At 38.3% G+C, this 20477-nt stretch overlaps 1 pseudogene; it reads left to right on the top strand.

Moving 5' to 3' along the window:
* The first annotated feature begins 270 nt into the window (after window positions 1-270).
* Window positions 271-20241, top strand: LOC145122579 (uncharacterized; annotated as a pseudogene).
* The last annotated feature ends 236 nt before the right edge of the window (window positions 20242-20477 follow it).

Genomic DNA, 20477 nt, shown 5'->3' with positions numbered 1-20477 from the left:
CATTATAGGTGTCTGGTGTAAGAATGATATGAAAATGAAATTACATGCTAGTAAGTTGTACTGTTTTTGCAAATTAAAGAGGTGTTTAACTTATATTTCAATGATTATGCTGAGCTTTCTATTGGGCTAGTAGTAGTGTTTAACTTTTTATGTCTTGATATAAAAGTGGCAGGAAATTTAAAGTATAGGGGTGAAAGTGTAAAAAGTTAATTCTAAATTATTATTTTCATGCACAGGGTCATCAAAACGGCACAAAAGTTCGAAGAAATGATGCTCAGAACAACAATGGCCGCTCTGTTTCACCCCACCACGAAGCTGTACTCTTTACCCTCAAGGCTTTTGTCTCACACTCGCTTCACAAACCCCAGCGGTTAATAAATCGACAAAGCTACCCTCGAGCTGATAAGAACAATCTTATCCATCAACACACCTCGTTCTCTATCATCTACAGCAGTTCCCAAAATTTCTAACGACACGACTTCTGATTTGGACAGCAATTACTTGTCTTGCTCAATGACCAATAGCAAGCGCCCTCTCAAAATTACGGTTCTTCTCATTGGTGGCGTTGATAGCAGTGTCGCATTTCGCGTCCTCCACGCAGTCGGACACTCCTGCACCGCTTTCTACCTTACAATGCATATACGAATCAAATTATTCAGGTTTATGCCCACAATGTCTGGTTTCGAATATAAACTTAATTTTGTTGGTTATCTAAAAATTCAAATTGTAAGTTGTTGCAAATTTCTCATCTCTTGTCGGATGATACATCTGCTCCAATTCAAGAGTTTAACATCGATTTTTGTGCTGGATGATATGATTAAAATGAATAGAAATCTCCTTACTTATTGGTTTCTTATTTTACTTTTACCTTTCTCTTTGTCTTTGAGCATTTTGAAGTTTGAAACCTATAATTCCTTAGCTTGTTCTGTTACTAAATTCGTTCGTAGGAAGATTTCCAGAACTTTTGGTCTGAATGTCCATGGGAAGAGGATTTGAAGTACGCAAAAGCTGTTTGCAATAAGGTTGCTTTCTTCACCTTCATATTATCCATCTCATTTTATCTTCAGATTTCTGTTAGTGCTTAACTGGATTTGAAGGCTCAAAAACATTTCCCTGCTTTGTTTTAACAGATTAACTTCTCGATTCTATCACTCAAATCCCTGATTATGTGATCTTTTTCTTTGTTTCTTCCAAGTTTGATTAGTATTGAAGGAAATATATCAACATTTTTTTTCCATGTTGATGTAGCACTGGACGTTGTACATCTGACAGATGAATATCAGGACAAAGTGGTTAGTGACACCCCTCTTGATGCATTTTCTCACATTCATCATCATCAATTGTGACAACCCGAAACTTTTAATCCTGTACAATTAATCCGTATATCAATATTACACTCGAACTTATCATCTCTTAGCGAAATTTTGGGTCCATATGAGTGCTTTAGGCTTAGTATAACACATATATGAGTCTTAAGAAGGGTTAGAAAGTGTGTAGCATCACAAGATCGAGCCAATCACACCAAGGAAGGTGTGTGTGGCCGCACACCCGAGTGTGCGGCCAGCCAGCCGCACACCCAGCCGCACACAGTCCCCCAGCCACACACCCGACCCTATATATAGTAGAGAACCCCCTTTCAGTCACTTTTTCTTCTTTGGTTGCACACTACTCTCTCTCTCTCTACTTCTCTCTCTAAAAACTTCATCCAAGAACACTCTTAAGGTCTCAAAAACGTGAACTACTTCACCATTCAGCTTGTTATAGTGGTAAGAGACCTAAATCTAAGCCTAAAACTCATAGTGTTCTTCGTGTTCTTCATCCATTGAAGGAGTGCGGCCGCACACCTTCATAAGGTGACCGCACACACTCAAATACCCTCTAAAGTGAGAGTATGGCCTCTATAATCGAATTAAGACTTAGTTTGGAACTTGAAACACCTTAAAAATCGACATTTCGGGCACAAATGAGGAGTGTACGGCCGCACACTCCTGTGTACGGCCACACACACCCCCTGTACGGCCGCACACTCCTGTGTGCAGCCGCACACACAAGTCTGGTTGCACTCCCTGGCCGCACACCCACTTTTATGGCCATACACCCACTCTAATGCTCATATTTGGCCTTAAACTTGTAAAGATCACTAAGTATGGAAGATGGGACACTTAGTTCTAGTGATTCCAAGTCTTTAGGGTGGTTTTCCATCATGATTTGTCATGAGATACCCAATCTAATACATATATGTGCAATATATGTTAATAGGGTCCACACACGTACAAAACATCGGTTGACACTCGGCGCTCATAACCAATTGAACACTCGAATCCTACGTTAAACTGTGAGTTCATACCCCTATACTTTTTCGAGTTTTTAATGTTTTCAGGGGGGGAATACAAGCTAAACATAAAGGTTTTCATAACTTAAAAACTGATGCAATTACAACGATTTTCTATCAAACGTTTACATACAATAATCCCTTTTGTATTATGCGGAGCGTAAGGGGTGTTTTCAATTTATAATTGCATAGTTTCAAAACCTTATGCGAACGTAACAAACCATTCAAACTATAATAGGTATAGTTTGGGATTTCATTACCAGTCTTATAGATTCAAACTTCATGCAAATTCAAACATATAAACTATGTCAGATTTAGTTTATCCATTACTACGAATACAAAACTAGAGTATCATGCTAAATAATTATTTTATGTATAATTATTTATACTCTACACCGTTACAAATGATTTCGAACTCGAGAACAACCGAACAAACACGTAAACTATTTAATACAGGATTGTGAGACTATCTTTGTTTTGTCGCTCGGGGTACTAATAAATCCTCGCCTTAAGTATAACCAAAGTCTCCTGGAGGGAGAGCGTGAAATTTGTGAATAGATCTATTCGGGACTGACAATCCCACACCTGAACTGTTAGCTATAGCTAGGCGGGCACGCCTAGGGTGACAAATTTTTGTAAACGTGCGACGCCTGAAGAAACGTCAAGGAGGTCATCAGTCATATTAGTGTGGTTATACGACTCACAATAAGTATAAACTAATCATTGTTTACGGGATTTCCTTCTTCAATAGTTTTATTTTAAGTAATAAAACTACTATACATACTGGTGGCAGGGTTTCCGAACGATCATACATTACATACTGGTGGTAGCCAGGGTTTTCGAACAAAACGTACTTTTCATACAGAAACCAACAAACATGTTAGAAAATATTGGATTTTCTTGGTGAGCATGTAAACATATTCCAGAACTCGGTAACAACAGTTTTCGATACAAATGATATTTACTTATAATGGAAAGAAACTATTTATACAAACTCAGTGACTAGTTTTCAATACAAAAACATGCTTATGAACTCACCAGCTTTATGCTGATACGTTTTCAAAACCGCTTGTATTCTCAGGGCAACGATAGACAAGTACCATACCAGCTTTTGGAGAAGACGGAGCATTTTTGGAGTCTCATCTTTATCTTTTGTTATATAATGTTATGTACAAACTATGTTCTCAAACAGTTGTAAATATTCATATTGTAATGTAATGGTTGTGTTTACTTTGATTGCTATGATACGATTGTTGTGATACTACGAATGACGTCGCCGCCCCCGGACGTTTCCGCCGTTGTTTTTTTGACGGTTCGGGGGTGTGACAGATTGGTATCAGAGCTATTGTTTATAGTGAACTAAGTATACCGAACCTTACATGGTATACAACTATAAACACTAAGAGGCCGAAGTGCTCTGAACTAAAAGTGTACTTTAAAAATATAAGTATTTTTACTCCAAGTGTACAAGTATACCTACATACCAGAATCAGTATCGTGAAAAGAACCAAACAAAAATATTTGAATGTTGAACACTGTGGTTAAACCTGGGCAGTTATGTAATCATGTCTAGGGTCAATATAGCCTGATCAACTATATTCATTCGAGACATGACCAACATATGTTTGGGAGTGACTGTGATGTTGCAACAGACCTAAAGCTTACCAAACATTTCTACCAAAAGAAATCGATAGAACAAAACCTTCAACATAAAATACTATAGGGGTATTTTAGTCAAAGCAGGATACGTTGTAGAAATTCATTCTAAGTGTTGCTACTCATTCTTTCCTAGCGATAGTTTACTTGCTTTAGTAACTCCTTTTTGTTTATCGCTTAGTAGAACACCTTATCTATCACATAAAGATATATCTTGTTTCATATCTCTTGATTCAATTCAGTGGACTTATCATCCTCTCCTTCCTGATCATTTTAGAACGAGATGCCTCCAAAGAAAAGACCCAGCTCAAAGAACAACAATCCTCCACCACCACCTCCCCAATTCGATCCCGCTATGTTCCAGGCAGCTGTTACTGCCGCTGTGGCTGCCGCAATGTCATAGATGAACCCTGGTGGCTCTGGCGGGCCAGGAGGTGGTACCCATCCCCAAAATCAGGAAGGTGGTCAGGGACACCAGAAGGAGTGTTCCTATAAAGACTTCATGAACGCAAAACCCACATCTTTCGACGACACTGGAGGTGTCATTGCCTTGACTCGATGGTTCGAGAAGATCGAGTCCATCTTCGAAATCTGTTCTTGTTCGGAAGCCGACAAGGTGAAATTTGCCGCCTGCACTTTCGCCAACAGAGCATTGACCTAGTGGAATAGTCGGGTCAAATCCATAACCCTACCAGTAGCAAACGCCATGGGTTGGGAGAGCTTGAAAGAGCTCATGCTTGCTGAGTATTGCCCGCGGGGCGAAATGCAGAAACTGGAGCACGAACTCTGGAACCTAAAGATGAAGGGTTCCGATATTGCTGCCTACACTTCTAGGTTTGAGGACCTAGCACTTCTTTGCCCGGGAATGGTCACCCCGAAAAGCAAGAAGATAGAGAGATACATTTGGGGATTGACGCCCCCAACTCAAGGGAATGTTTTGGCTGCCAGGCCAATTACTTTTGATAGCGCCAAGTGCCTGGCGCAGACTCTCATAGATCACGGTGTTGATCTTGACAAAGTGACAGCCGCTCCCGAACCAGTGAAAGAAAGTGGCGAGAAGAGAAAGTTCTGGAAGCAGCGAAAAGGCCAGTCTTCGCAGGACCCATCCAAGAAACAACATACAGTGGCAATCCACGCTGCCACTACTCCTGCTGCTACTCCTGCAACTCAAGCACCTACCAGCGGGTACACTGGTATTCTTCCTCGGTGCGACAAGTGTAATTTTCATCATCATGGGCAGTGCCGCGAGATGTTGTGCAAAAGCTGTGGCAAGAAGGGGCATACAGCTCGATTTTGCAGAACACCAGCCCAACCAACCAATCAGATATCTGGAGCAGGTGTCGGTCAGGCCTGCAATGGTTGTGGCGAGGTCGGGCACTACAAGCGAAATTGCCCTAAGGCAGCAACAACTGGCAACACTGGGAGAGTTCTAGCAATGGGGCAAGAGGAAGCAGTTGCTTATCCTACCATTGTCACGTGTACGTTCCTCCTTGACAAGTCTTATGCATGCATTCTTTTCGATTCTGGTGCGGAGAGAAGTTTTGTCAGTCATGCATTCAAACATCTTCTCAAACATAAACCTCAATCTTTAACCGACACATTTACTGTCGAAATGGATAACGGTGAGAAAGAGAGCACTAACGCTATTCTCCGTGGCTGTACCCTTACCCTAAACGATCATTCCTTTCCTATCGATCTTATGCCAGTTTCCATAAAGAGCTTCGATGTCATCATTGGCATGGATTGGTTGAGCCCCAATTGTGCTGATATCCTTTGTTTCGAAAAAGATATCCGTCTCAATCTCCTCTATGGCGAAACCCTCATGATCTATGGTGATAAACTCAGTTCAAACCTCCGCATGATTTCGTGCATCAAAGCCCAAAAACTTATGCGAAAGGAGTGCAGTGCATTCCTAGCTCATGTTGTAAATGAGAAACAAGAGGTTATAGCCCTCAAGAGCATCCCCGAAGTCTGCAACTTTCCTGATGTCTTTCCCGAAGAGCTTCTGGGAATTCCTCCTGAGCGTCAAGTCGAGTTTCGCATCGACTTCATCCCCGGAGCTACCCCCGTAGCTAAGTCCCCATATCGCCTAGTGCCAGCAGAAATGCAAGAGTTGTCCAGTCAGCTCAATGAGCTGCTCAGCAAAGGATTCATCAGACCGAGTTCCTCACCTTGGGGAGCCCCGGTTTTATTTGTGAACAAGAAAGATGGATCTTTTCGGATGTGCATTGACTACCGAGAGCTGAACAAGCTCACCATCAAAAACCGTTATCCTCTTCCTCGGATCGACGACCTTTTCGACCAGCTTCAAGGAGCCAGCTATTTCTCCAAAATAGACCTCAGGTCAGGGTATCATCAACTACGAGTCCATGAGGGTGATGTTCCTAAAACAGCATTCCGGACTCGATATGGCCACTACGAATTCGTGGTAATGCCCTTCGGTCTAACCAACGCACCGACAGTGTTCATGGACCTGGTGAACCGCGTGTGCCATCCTTTCTTGGACAAGTTCGTTATCGTGTTCATAGACGATATACTTGTCTATTCCAGAAGCGAGGAAGATCACAAACAACACTTGAGATTAGTGTTGGAAACTCTAAGAACAGAAAGGCTATACGTGAAATTCTCCAAGTGTGAATTCTGGATTCGGAAAGTAACTTTATTGGGTCACGTGGTGAGCAAGGAAGGCATACACGTGGATCCGTCCAAAATCAAAGCGATAGAGAATTGGTCAGCACCGAAGACACCCACGGATATCCGTCAATTCTTGGGTCTTGCTGGCTATTATCGTAGATTCATCCAGAATTTCTCCAGAGTGGCCAAACCCCTAACCACTCTGACTCAAAAAGGTGTACCCTTTTGTTGGAGTGAAAAGCAAGACATTGCATTCCAAACATTGAAGCGAGCCTTGTGCAGCGCGCCTATCCTGTCTCTGCCCGAAGGGACGGAGGACTTCGTGGTCTACTGCGATGCATCCAACCAAGGCTTAGGCTGTGTGGTTATGCAACGAGGAAAGGTTATTGCTTATGCCTCGAGACAATTGAAAGCACACGAAATCAATTACACAACTCACGACCTGGAGTTGGGAGCAGTTGTCTTTGCATTGAAGATTTGGAGACATTACCTCTACGGAACAAAGTGTACGATCTTCACTGACCATAAAAGCCTGCAACACATCTTCGACCAGAAAGACTTAAACATGAGACAACGGCGATGGGTAGAACTACTCAGTGACTATGAGTGCGAAATCCGCTACCATCACGGCAAGGCCAATATGGTAGCAGATGCCCTCAGCCGGAAAGAATGTCCAGGACGTAAAGTGAAGATACTAACTATGAACATCCATTCCCACTTATCCGCACTAATCAGAGAGGCTCAACAGGAAGCCCTAAAACCAGAGAACATAGCAGACGAAGCCTTAAGGGGGATGGAGAAAAACTTAGAGATCAAGGGAGACGGAGTCTATTATTTCATGAACCGTATCTGGACTCCAAAGTTCGGTGGTTACAGAGGAGTCGTCATGAACAAAGCCCACAAAACTAGATACTCGGTCCACCCAAGATCGGATAAGATGTACCTTGATCTCAAGAAACTATATTGATGGCCAAACATGAAAGCCGAGATCGCTACCTTCGTGGGCAAGTGTCTGACTTGCGCCAAAGTGAAGGTTGAATATCAGAAGCCCTCAGGTCTACTTCAGCAGCCCGAGATACCTGAGTGGAAGTGGGAGAGGATTACCATGGATTTCATTACCAAATTACCCAAATCTCCGAGTGGGTACGACACCATCTGGATAATAGTCGACCGATTGACGAAATCCGCTCACTTCCTGCCAATCAAAGAAACTTTCAAGATGGAAAGACTCACTCGAATCTACATCCAGGAAATAGTCCGACTGTACGGAGTGCCTGTATCTATTATCTCCGATCGAGATAGCAGGTTCACTTCGAGATTTTGGCAGTCCCTACAGAAAGCTCTTGGAACTAAGCTGGATATGAGTACAACTTATCATCCTCAGACAGATGGACAGAGTGAGAGAACCATCCAGACCTTGGAAGACATGTTGAGAGCATGTGTCATCGACTTCGTTAATCATGGGACACCCATTTTCCCTTGGTTGAATTCTCCTACAACAATAGTTATCATACCAGTATCAAGGTTGCGCCTTTCGAAGCCCTCTATGGCCGCAAGTGTAGATCCCCTCTGTGTTATGCTGAGGTGGGCGACACGCAGCTAGCCAAGGGACAAGTCCTTGATAGTACTCTCACTGGTCCAGAAATCATCAAAGAAACCACTGAAAAGATCGTATAAATCCGGGAACGACTGAAAGCTTGACAAGATCGACAAAAGAGCTACGCCGATAAACGACGAAAACCCTTGGAATTCCAGGTCGGAGATCGTGTTCTATTGAAAGTCTCGCCCTGGAAAGGCATGATACGCTTTGGAAAACGTGGAAAGCTAAATCCGAGGTACATAGGACCATTCAAAATCCTTGCTAGGATTGGTCCCGTAGCCTACAAACTTCGTCTACCACATGAACTTGGCAACATTCACCCTGTCTTCCACGTTTTGAATCTCAAGAATGTTGGATTAATGTCTAAGTCCATAACTATAATTGGTAAGACTTGACCCGACCCGGCATGGTCCATTTGGGTTGCATGGCATCATGCATTTGGATAGACTATAATGAGAGAAATAACACTTAAGGTTGGTTAATATATTATAAGTTCTAATATATTAATAAGGTTATTTAATTAGTATTGATGAAGAACTAATTTGGAATTAATTAAGTGATCAAAAGGAGACTAATTAAATATATGGGTTGATTGTGTAAATCATTCATTCTTATATATGTGGGCTTGTGATCCAAGATTCCTTATGTTAGACTAAGTCCATGGGGTGACCCATGGATACTCCATGGAGGTTAAAATCCATGGAGCATAAGGAATGGGTAAAGTTATGAGTTACATGGTGTAACCCTAATAGCCACCATATAAAAGAATCCCATGGCTCAAGAAATCGTGCACTAATGTGTGAATGTGAGGGCTAGACGATTTCAAGGAGTGTTCAAGTTTCTCTCAAGTTATTCCAAGTGTATTTGGTGTTGTGTGAACCATTTGAGGTGTCACACTTGGGCCACTAGGCACTCAAGCTTCATGAAGACATTCTACATCAAAGAGGTATGTATTCTATCTTGTTATATTTATTATTTTGTATGCTAGATTAGGATAATACCTTGGATGTTCATAATTGTATGTATAATAGAGAAAACATAGATCCAAGGTATTTAGGGTTGCATGTACACTTAGGAGTGTTAGAATGCTCATAACCCAACAGTGGTATCAGAGCCTAGGCTTGTTTTCTTGTGATGCTTGCAAAAGTAGCTGAAAAATCGAGTTGGATGCATATATTCGATTGTTTTGGCTGGAATTGGACTAGGAACATTACCCTAAGATGTTTTTGGACTTATAAACTTGTTTTTGATGTGGTAATGTTCATGCTAATCCAATTTCTAAGATAATTGTCATAATTTCAAGATTTGTATTAGTTTGTATGTTCATGCTAATTTCTTGAAGATTGATGATTTGAATTATCTTGTTCTTATGAGGTTCTTAGATTAATAGAAAAGTTGTGTGAAATAGTTGTTTTCAATCCATTTTAATCTAAGAGTTGATTCCAAAGTGTGTTTTTGTAACTTGTCCTCAAGTTATATGAAAAGTTACATTTAAGAATCATAAAACTCATAAAAGTTGGCAAAGGTTACAAAATGAAGAGTCTAGTTCTAATTAAATGGTTTTATGACTCCATAACTTGTCCTCAAGTTATGGAGGTTCAAGAGTCTCTTCATTAAATTAAAAAAAATTGTAACCTTAATTAGTTCCATAAGTTACAATAAAAAAAAGTTATTTTTTTTATTAATTAGTTTAAAGTATTCCATAACTTGTCCTCAAGTTATGGAACTTGAAGAGTTTTTTTTCTTTTTTAATTAAAACTACTTTAAACTCATAAGTTATGGAATTAATTAGTTTGAATAGTTTCAAAACTTGCCCTCAAGTTTTGGAATTTGAAAAGTTTTCACTTATGAATACTTTAATTCCAAGTTAGCCCTTAGAATTTTAAAAGTTAAAATTCAACCCTTATACTTTATAATATTATAAGTTAATAATATTTATATATATGTATAAGAGTAAAGTCAGTCTTACCGTTAGTAGGCCTCAATCACGAAGCCGGTCTATAAGGGGGTATAAGGTTACTGCCTATAAAATGGCAGTTTAATGGGTGTCCACTCTCACCCACCGCTTCCTTGACTGGTGGAGGGTCGTTAGCCGAACGGGTAGGACAAGGACTATAATTCTCCTTTCATTAAAAGTATTAATGATAAATACTAAGTAACTAAACTCTTATTAATACCTAATCTTAGTTACTTAGGAAAATGTGAATTTGGTGCTAACCCATGAAATTACACTTTGCACTTTGCTTAAGTCGTTAGTGGAGCGTGTGTGGTTAACCGGCACACTAACCTGGACTTAACAAGGTAGGCAAAGGGTAGCTTAATATTTATCATAGTATCGGTGGAGCGTGTGTGGTTAACCGGCACACTGATTAAGGGGTAAATATTAAGGGTACCAAGTATATTTGCATGGTTATTCACACCTTGTTTTGTGATCCTCGACATCCCAGTCACAAAACCTGAAGGGCACACTCGAGATTGAAACATGCCTTTGAACAGTTCAATGAATCTCAAAGATCTAGGACTTTCAAATCCAATTAAAACCTAATAAATTATTTCATTTTTCATGGTGGAAATTGGTGAATCGTCATTCACCTACCTTCAAATATTTTATAGCTTGGATTACGTCATCCCTCTTCTAAGTTATAAAATAGTTTGTTGGGTCCTAGCCTTAATATTTCATATTGGGTGTCATATTAAGGACTTTAAATAAACTATCTTGAATATCTCCCAAAAAGATGTCTGGTCTAGACATTTATGATCTTCCCAAATCTCTTGAAACAAGCTTTCCTAAATGAAGATGATGTCCCATGGATATCATACTTCTTTCACCTCCTCCAATTATTCTCCCTAACCCACAAGTTCCTAAAAAGTTTAAGGTCACTCAAGCCCTATTGGCAAGGCAAGGTCTAGGTGTGATCACATCTTGGAGATGTAGTCACATATTGACAAGCCGGGAGAGTTGGGTGTCAAAGTCTTGAGAAAGTTGGTGGCTTAACTACTTTCTAAGTCACATAGTGAGTTCTTTTGGGAATCCTATGAAACAGACTAAGACAAGACCCTTAATGATCTTATCTATTTGCTAAGATCAACTTCCTAAAACGCTATGGACATTGACAATGATGACATTGGATATCCAGTAAAGCTCTCTCTTCCCAATGGAAAGGGATCGGCCATAGTCAACTCGGTTGACCCAATGGTAAAGAGAGAGGCGAAGTCTGAGATAGTCCCATTATCAAGGGTCCATAGGTAACTATTACCAAAGGAAGGGGCATTGGTTACGAAGCTGCCAAATTTACCTAAGGATGTTAAAGTCAATAGTTTGGCTCTACTTCAGGTAAAGTCCATTGTCTAACTCTATTAAGTACATGCTGATTCTGATCGCGAAGATGGATTTCAATCGCATGGTTCGGTGATCAGAATTTTGGGCTATTACTTAAGAGTTATGATATTTATATTGCTTAGGAATAGATAACAACAAGGTTTTCATATGGATTGTAAGGATAAGTTTTTCCGCAAAGTTTTAAAATAAAAGAAAAAAGGTTTTGATTTTATTTATTTTAAGTATCCTTACAATGGCATTTGTGAAAAGTTGTTGCTTATAAGATTCCATTGATAGCAATATTGGAAAAATGGATTTGATTCTTTCGGTTGTGGTAGTGTCTAATATTACCAAATAAGGAGAGATTCTCATCACCCAAGGTTCAATTGGACCGAAACTTGGAATCATGCAAGTTGTATAGTATGATGAATGAGAACTTTCAGCTTGGAAAATTAAGACTAATTCCTTATGTGAATAAGGAAAGGACTAAGGGATCGAGTACACATTCTTGTGCACTGGTCAAGTCCACCACAAAAGATCAAGAAGACTATTCGTCATGATTTACTTAAGTTCAGTAAATATGGTTATACTTATAAGTTTAAGTATAAGTCTGTAGCATTGGAGAAGTTTCAATGTGAGACAGAACGAATAAGAAGAATCAAAGTATGGAAGAAAGATAAAAGTTTCTCAAATCTGAAAAGATGGGAGAGTACTTTAGTATCATGTTTATGATCATCTTAATGATTAAGATACCATATCACAATTGATCCTCTAAAGTCATCTTAGTGCATTCTTATGACTAAGAAGAGGAGTCATGAATTGTTGAAATGGTTAAATCAAAAAGATGAGTCATACTTCGTTCCAAAACAATTCTTAGAGTCATACTCCAAGATTGTAACTTGAGTGACATATCTTAAAGAGGGTTTGTTAACACTAGTCAAATGTAAGAGTAAAAGGTTATCTACTCTTGTACATTTGAAATTGGTAAGTTGTGATGTTTTGGATAAAACAGAGACCAACTTAGGCCAATTGTGTAAAGTGTTAGTCTTGATAAAGAATCCGCACTATCTCTTGAATATTTGACAATGGAGTCTTATATGTCAAGAGGACAGTGGGAGTCTTAAAGCTCTTGAAAGTTTCAAGACTTAATCAAGAATAAAACCTAAAGTCCTTCACTAGCACACGACTTGAGGTTTATAACCTATCGTGTTGAAATTTTTGTGCCTATTCAAGTTGGCTTTGCATAGGAGTTCTGAGAGTTCTCAATTGGTTGCACAACTACTTGGAAGCAATGGCAGGCACCTGAGCCGCCAAATGGCAAGAATTTAAGATTGCACAAGTTTAATCAATATGAGTTTGGATTTGTCACTAACCTTGTCTTGTGATTATGGTTTTGACAAAATCACATGGATAAGAACACATACACTATTAAATCTAAGTGTCATAAGGTTTCTCTCCGATTCATGAAAATGATGGTGAGGAAACACTTTCACTAAGTAGATTTTAGCTAGATAGCAATTGTGATATTTGCATTCTCAAAGTCGTTAGTGGAGCGTGTGTGGTTTACCGGCACACTAACATGGACTTGTGAGAAGTGGCAAAGGTCTAAACAATTGAGACTATGATTACGACATCCCTTTTCATAGTTCTAAAATTGTTTAGACACACATGTGAGCTATCTAAGAGAGGTGTATGATTTTGATAAAGTTTTATCAAAGCATCTCGTATCAGAAATCTGAACTTTGGTAAGGAAGTCAATAAAGTATTGATTTCTAGAAGTCCAACTGATTTCTGAGTACATGTCAAAGCTAGTGGGAGCATAAGTGTTATGCTAATAATCATCATGTTAGTGGGAGCATGATAATTATTGTTAGTGTTGCAAGTTAGCAATGTTAATTATAGAAAACAAAAGTTTCAATTCGTGAGGCTGCAGGGATTGAAAAAGTTGTTTTGCTATAATTAAGGGAGAGGATATACTTTATTTCAGTTCTAAAGGCTTAGATTGAGACCTTAATCATCTTTAGTCAAGAATATATATATGAATTTCATGTTGGATTGGTTCAACTTAAGGAAATTCTATATATTGCGTTCTCAAAATTCGATTATGATTACGGCATCCCTCTTCATAGTCAAATTTTGAAAACATGGCAAATAAAAATATTGTAGCAAAAGACTGGTCTAGAATCATGTCTTTATGTGAGACATCATGAATCGTGTACCATTTGCTTTGGGTACAGGATCGATTGCATGTGCTATAATATTTGTCATTTCTAAATTTTTCCAAATGCCCAGAGGCATTAAGAAGGGAAAAGGTCTAGAATTGGATATGACTAAAATGATTAAGCAATTGTCGAGGACAATCTGAGGTATAGTGCTAATTTTGGAAGGACCATATTGACATATTCTGAAAAGAGGCATCTCTTATTCAGAAGTGATAGTCAAAATGAGAATATGGAGTTGTCTCCATAGGTGGAAGTTATCTGTGTAAGATTAGAAAACTTAATGCAAGAAGCATGTCCAAAGCAATGTACTTTGAATATGAGACTTAGTTTCCTTGGAGTTGATCTCCATTGGAATACCTTATAATGACTGTTGACAAGTCTTTGTGACTTTGTACATATTCATTATAGGAGGGTCAGTGCATATAAGTTTAAAATCTAAACAGATTTCGATAAATGATAGGAATTTGAAATTCTCACATTTTTCGATAAGGATTTGGGAGTGTGAAATTAGAATCATTGAAATTATGTTCAATTGGTTTATTTCACAAAGTAAGGATCATAGACAAACATAGAGTGCATACTTGGTGTATGGCAAAGCTATTGTTTAAGAAAAACATAGTGTACATGCTTGGAGCATGGGACAACTAGTGTTTTTAATTCAAGTATAAAGTTGATAAAACCGAAACAATGAATAATGAGTAATCAGTATGGTGATAAATAAAAGTGTTTATTTATATTCATAGGGTTTGATACCATATTTGATTCATTTATTCTTATGTTTCACTTTGCATGTTTTGACTTCCAGAATAACTAAGGCGCTCTTCCTGAATGATTAAGTTATTCAAACCATCCACAGTCGGTCATATGTTGGAAGTAGATATGAATCAAGACTGTCATGGGTTGGTTTGTAGAGGTCCAAGTTGGTGGACAAAGTGGTGCTACAACACTCATGAGTGCTCATAAGTTCTGAGTAATGGATTCAACCCGCGCTCATTTGAATCACTTCATGGATTTTATCACGAGTGATCATGAGACGATAATATCTTATATTATTCAAACCTAGAGATATGAGTTGTTACTATGAGTTGGTTATACATTGATTGCATGAAAACGCATTGGTAACTCGATGTTATAAAACGTGCCTTTGTGTATGATTCAACAAGTAGTAGAACAAGCCATATGAGTCGAAGTTTATGCATTCCTTTTACCTTCGGGATAAAAGCGATATCTGTGGGCCCCTCGATGATTTAAAGATGATACATGTGAGTGCTTGGCCAAGCCAGGACTGATTTGATTTGTTCAATAAGTCAGTCATCATGAATCAGAAATCGGGAAACAACAAATGGACAGAGAGAATGATTGATAATCCATGTCTCAGTCCATATGATATCTAGAATGGAGGAATATATGATCCTTTATCTAATGGACAAGTCATTGATAAAGGTCAGAGTTCATCGACAAGGTCAGAGTTCGACAGAAGCTTTTGAGAGCTACGATTGCTGATCGGTTCCTGAAGTCATATGCAATAATAGTTTTAGACTTATCCAAGTGGGAGACTGTTGGATTAATGTCTAAGTCCATAACTATAATTGGTAAGACTTGACCCGACCCGGCATGGTCCATTTGGGTTGCATGGCATCATGCATTTGGATAGACTATAATGAGAGAAATAACACTTAAGGTTGGTTAATATATTATAAGTTCTAATATATTAATAAGGTTATTTAATTAGTATTGATCAAGAATTAATTTGGAATTAATTAAGTGATCAAAAGGAGACTAATTAAATATATGGGTTGATTGTGTAAATCATTCATTCTTATATATGTGGGCTTGTGATCCAAGATTCCTTATGTTGGACTAAGTCCATGGGGTGACCCATGGATACTCCATGGAGGTTAAAATCCATGGAGCATAAGGAATGGGTAAAGTTATGAGTTACATGGTGTAACCCTAATAGCCACCATATAAAAGAATCCCATGGCTCAAGAAATCGTGCACTAATGTGTGAATGTGAGGGCTAGACGATTTCAAGGAGTGTTCAAGTTTCTCTCAAGTTATTCCAAGTGTATTTGGTGTTGTGTGAACCATTTGAGGTGTCACACTTGGGCCACTAGGCACTCAAGCTTCATGAAGACATTCTACATCAAAGAGGTATGTATTCTATCTTGTTATATTTATTATTTTGTATGCTAGATTAGGATAATACCTTGGATGTTCATAATTGTATGTATAATAGAGAAAACATAGATCCAAGGTATTTAGGGTTGCATGTACACTTAGGAGTGTTAGAATGCTCATAACCCAACAAAGAAATGTCTATCTGACGAAACCCTTGTGGTCCCTCTTGACGAAATCGAAATCAACGAAAATCTGAACTTCGTGGAAGAACCAATCGAAATCATGGACCGGGAGGTCAAACGAACAAAACAAAGTCGCATCCCGATAGTGAAGGTTCGATGGAATGCTAAGCGGGGACCTGAATTCACTTGGGAGCGCGAGGATTCAATGAAACAGAAGTACCCTCATCTTTTTCCAAATCCATGATTTATATCCATATTCTTGAATTTCGGGACGAAATTCCCTCTAACAGGGGGATGATGTGACAACCCGAAACTTTTAATCCTGTACAATTAATCCGTATATCAATATTACACTCGAACTTATCATCTCTTAGCGAAATTTTGGGTCCATATGAGTGCTTTAGGCTTAGTATAACACATATATGAGTCTTAAGAAGGGTTAGAAAGTGTGTAGCATCACAAAATCGAGCCAATCACACCAAGGAAGGTGTGTGCGGCCAGCCAGCCGCACACCCGACCACACACACTCCCCCAGCCACACACCCGACCCTATATATAGTAGAGAACCCCCTTTCAGTCACTTTTTCTTCTTTGGCTGCACACTACTCTCTCTCTCTACTTCTCTCTCTAAAAACTTCATCCAAGAACACTCTTAAGGTCTCAAAAACGTGAACTACTTCACCATTCAGCTTGTTATAGTGGTAAGAGACCTAAATCTAAGCCTAAAACTCATAGTGTTCTTCGTGTTCTTCATCCATTGAAGGAGTGCGGCCGCACACCTTCATAAGGTGACCGCACACACTCAAATACCCTCCAAAGTGAGAGTATGGCCTCTATAATCGAATTAAGACTTAGTTTGGAACTTGAAACACCTCAAAAATCGACATTTCGGGCACAAATGAGGAGTGTACGGCCGCACACTCCTGTGTACGGCCGCACACACCCCCTGTACGGCCGCACACTCCTGTGTGCAGCCGCACACACAAGTCTGGCCGCACACCCACTTTTATGGCCATACACTCACTCTAATGCTCATATTTGGCCTTAAACTTGTAAAGACCACTAAGTATGGAAGATGGGATACTTAGTTCTAGTGATTCCAAGTCTTTAGGGTGGTTTTCCATCATGATTTGTCATGATATACCCAATCTAATACATATATGTGCAATATATGTTAATAGGGTCCACATGCGTACAAAACATCGGTTGACACTCGGCGCTCATAACCAATTGAACACTCGAATCCTACGTTAAACTATGAGTTCATACCCCTACACTTTTCAGAGTTTTTCATGTTTTCAGGGGGGGAATACAAGCTAAACATAAAGGTTTTCATAACTTAAAAACTGATGCAATTACAACGATTTTCTATCAAACGTTTAGATACAATTATCCCTTTTGTATTATGCGGAGCATAAGGGGTGTTTTCAATTTATAATTGCATAGTTTCAAAACCTTATGCGAACGTAACAAACCATTTAAACTATAATAGGTATAGTTTGGGATTTCATTACCAGTCTTATAGATTCAAACTTCATGCAAAGTCAAACATATAAACTATGTCAGATTTAGTTTATCCATTACTACGAATACAAAACTAGAGTATCATGCTAAATAATTATTTTATGTATAATTATTTATACTCTACACCGTTACAAACGATTTCGAACTCGAGAACAACCGAACAAACACATAAACTAGTTAATACAGGATTGTGAGACTATCTTCGTTTTGCCCCTCGGGGTACCAATTAATCCTCGCCTTAAGTATAACCAGAGTCTCCTGGAGGGAGAGCGTGAAATTTGTGAATAGATCTATTCGGGACTGACAATCCCACACCTGAACTGTTAGCTACAGTTAGGCAGGCACGCCTGGGGTGACAAATTTTTGTAAACGTGCGACGCCTGAAGAAACGTCAAGGAGGTCATCAGTCATATTAGTATGGTTATACAACTCACAATAAGTATAAACTAATCATTGTTTACGGGATTTCCTTCTTCAATAGTTTTATTTTAAGTAATAAAACTACTATACATACTGGTGGTAACCAGGGTTTCCGAACGATCATACATTACATACTGGTGGTAGCCAGGGTTTTCGAACAGAACGTACTTTTCATACAGAAACCAACAAACATGTTAGAAAATATTGGATTTTCTTGGTAAGCATGTAAACATATTTCAGAACTCGGTAACAACGGTTTTCGATACAAACGATATTTACTTATAATGGAAAGAAACTATTTATACAAACTCAGTGACTAGTTTTCAATACAAAAACATGCTTATGAACTCACCAGCTTTATGCTGATACGTTTTCAAAACCGCTTGTATTCTCAGGGCAACGATAGACAGGTACCATACCAGCTTTTGGAGAAGACGGAGCATTTTTGGAGTCTCGTCTTTATCTTTTGTTATATAATGTTATGTACAAACTATGTTCTCAAACAATTGTAAATATTCATATTGTAATGTAATGGTTGTGCTTACTTTGATTGCTATGATACGATTTTTGTGATACTACGAATGACGTCGCCGCCCCCGGACGTTTCCGCCGTTGCTTTTCTGACGGTTCGGGGGTGTGGCATCAATGTAACTTATTGCTTACACGTAACAATGTTGCGGGTATCTTACCTTATTTATGAGTATAAATGTGATTGTACACCTAACCCTGATGTTCTTTGCAATACAAGATTCAAATTTGGTGCGTAATCATATTGCTTGCTTTCATCTTTTATTGTTCTCATTTGTCATTTATTTCATTTTTATTTTATATCTGTAGGTGCGTTCATGGATGCCATCAGTAACATGGATTTTGAGTTTGTTGCTTCTGGACATTATGCAAAAGTTATTCACCCCCTTACAGATGAAACCAATGAGCTTTCATTTCTTCAGCTGTCAAAGGATATGGTAAAGATATGCTCTACTTATTTTCATTACCAACTTCCTGATGCCTGTCAGTGAGGGATACATGTTAGAATTTCTAGTGAAGGATCAGACCTACTTTCTATCGTATCTCTCACAAGCTCAGCTTAAAAGACTAGTGCTTCCTCTTAGATGTATTCAAAAAGTAAGTAAGTTTGCTTTATGAAACACAAAACATAATTCATGAATTTACTATTTAAACCAATCAAATTATCAGGAAGAAGTCCGAAGGTTGCCTGAAAATTTGATTTGCCTAACCAAGAAAGAAGGGATTCACAGGGAATATGCTTTCTTGAGAAGGTATGTTTATGTTATGTTTGTTAACAAAAATCTCAACTTTGGAGATGATATATATATATATATATATATATATATATATATATATATATATATATATATATATATATATATATATATATAAAGTGGAAATTTATGTAATTATTATACCGAGTTGGTTCAGTAAATTTGTTGGAAGACATATTGGTGAAAAAGAAAGTTTTTATTATTAGATGCTGAAACAGGTGATTTTTTAGGCGTCCACAGGGCTTCTGGTTTTACACAATTGGTCAACGCCAAGGTTTGGGTCTTGCAGGAGGACCATTGTAAACCTTTTATTATTATTATTATTATTATTATTATTATTATTATTATTATTATGTAAAAATATTTAAAGATTTATTTATTTATAAAAAATACTTGTCATGTTTCCATGCAGGTATGTTGTTCAGAAAGATGTAAAAAAATAATATGGTTTTTGTATCAAGAAATTATTACTCTGTTGATAAAAGAAGGCGATCATTTCGTGTTGGATCCTTTAGATGGATCAACGGATATCCTCCTCACAACTTAAACCACTTAAGATGCAAGGTAAATGTAAACATTACATGACTTCAATTTTTCACTTAATAACAGACTTAATATGCATTTACACGTGTTTTTGACAGGTTCGGCATGGTCCGGTTTTCTATGATTGCAGTTTGCATATAGAAGAAAAAGATGTTATTGGCACCGTCCAATTACCTGAAGGTGATCAGGGTCGCAGCTGGCCCATTTGCAGCTTTTTATCAACAAGAGCTTTGTGTGGGGTCAGGGGTAATTTTGGAATTATGGGATGATGCTAAAGGGTTTCCTGTTTCTTTTTCTAACAAGGCTCGCCATATTGCAAAAATAGAAGATAAATCTAAGCTTGGTAAACCCATGCAGATCAAACCAAAACCTCAAGATTGTTTGAGGGATTCGATATGGTTGTGAGATTAGTTTAGTTATTATAAATTGTATATTAAATTAATTTACAAAAGGGCAACATTTTTATTAGATGATTGATACATCTTCAAGGCAGTGGTTTTGTTGCATATGGTATAAGCAGTATATGTATTTCTTAATCAGTAACCATATAATGTTTGGTGAAGATGAATAGATAAAAAGGAAAAACATTCCACGTGTAATAGTTTGACTAGATATTTATGTTCAAATATATTTATTTAATA

This window comes from Lactuca virosa, chromosome 6 (assembly GCF_052849685.1).
Source record: "Lactuca virosa cultivar CGN04683 chromosome 6, Lactuca_virosa_CGN04683_v6, whole genome shotgun sequence".
NCBI lineage: Eukaryota > Viridiplantae > Streptophyta > Magnoliopsida > Asterales > Asteraceae > Lactuca > Lactuca virosa.
Note: the sequence above shows the minus strand (reverse complement) of the source record. Positions and strands in the feature narration are given on the sequence as shown.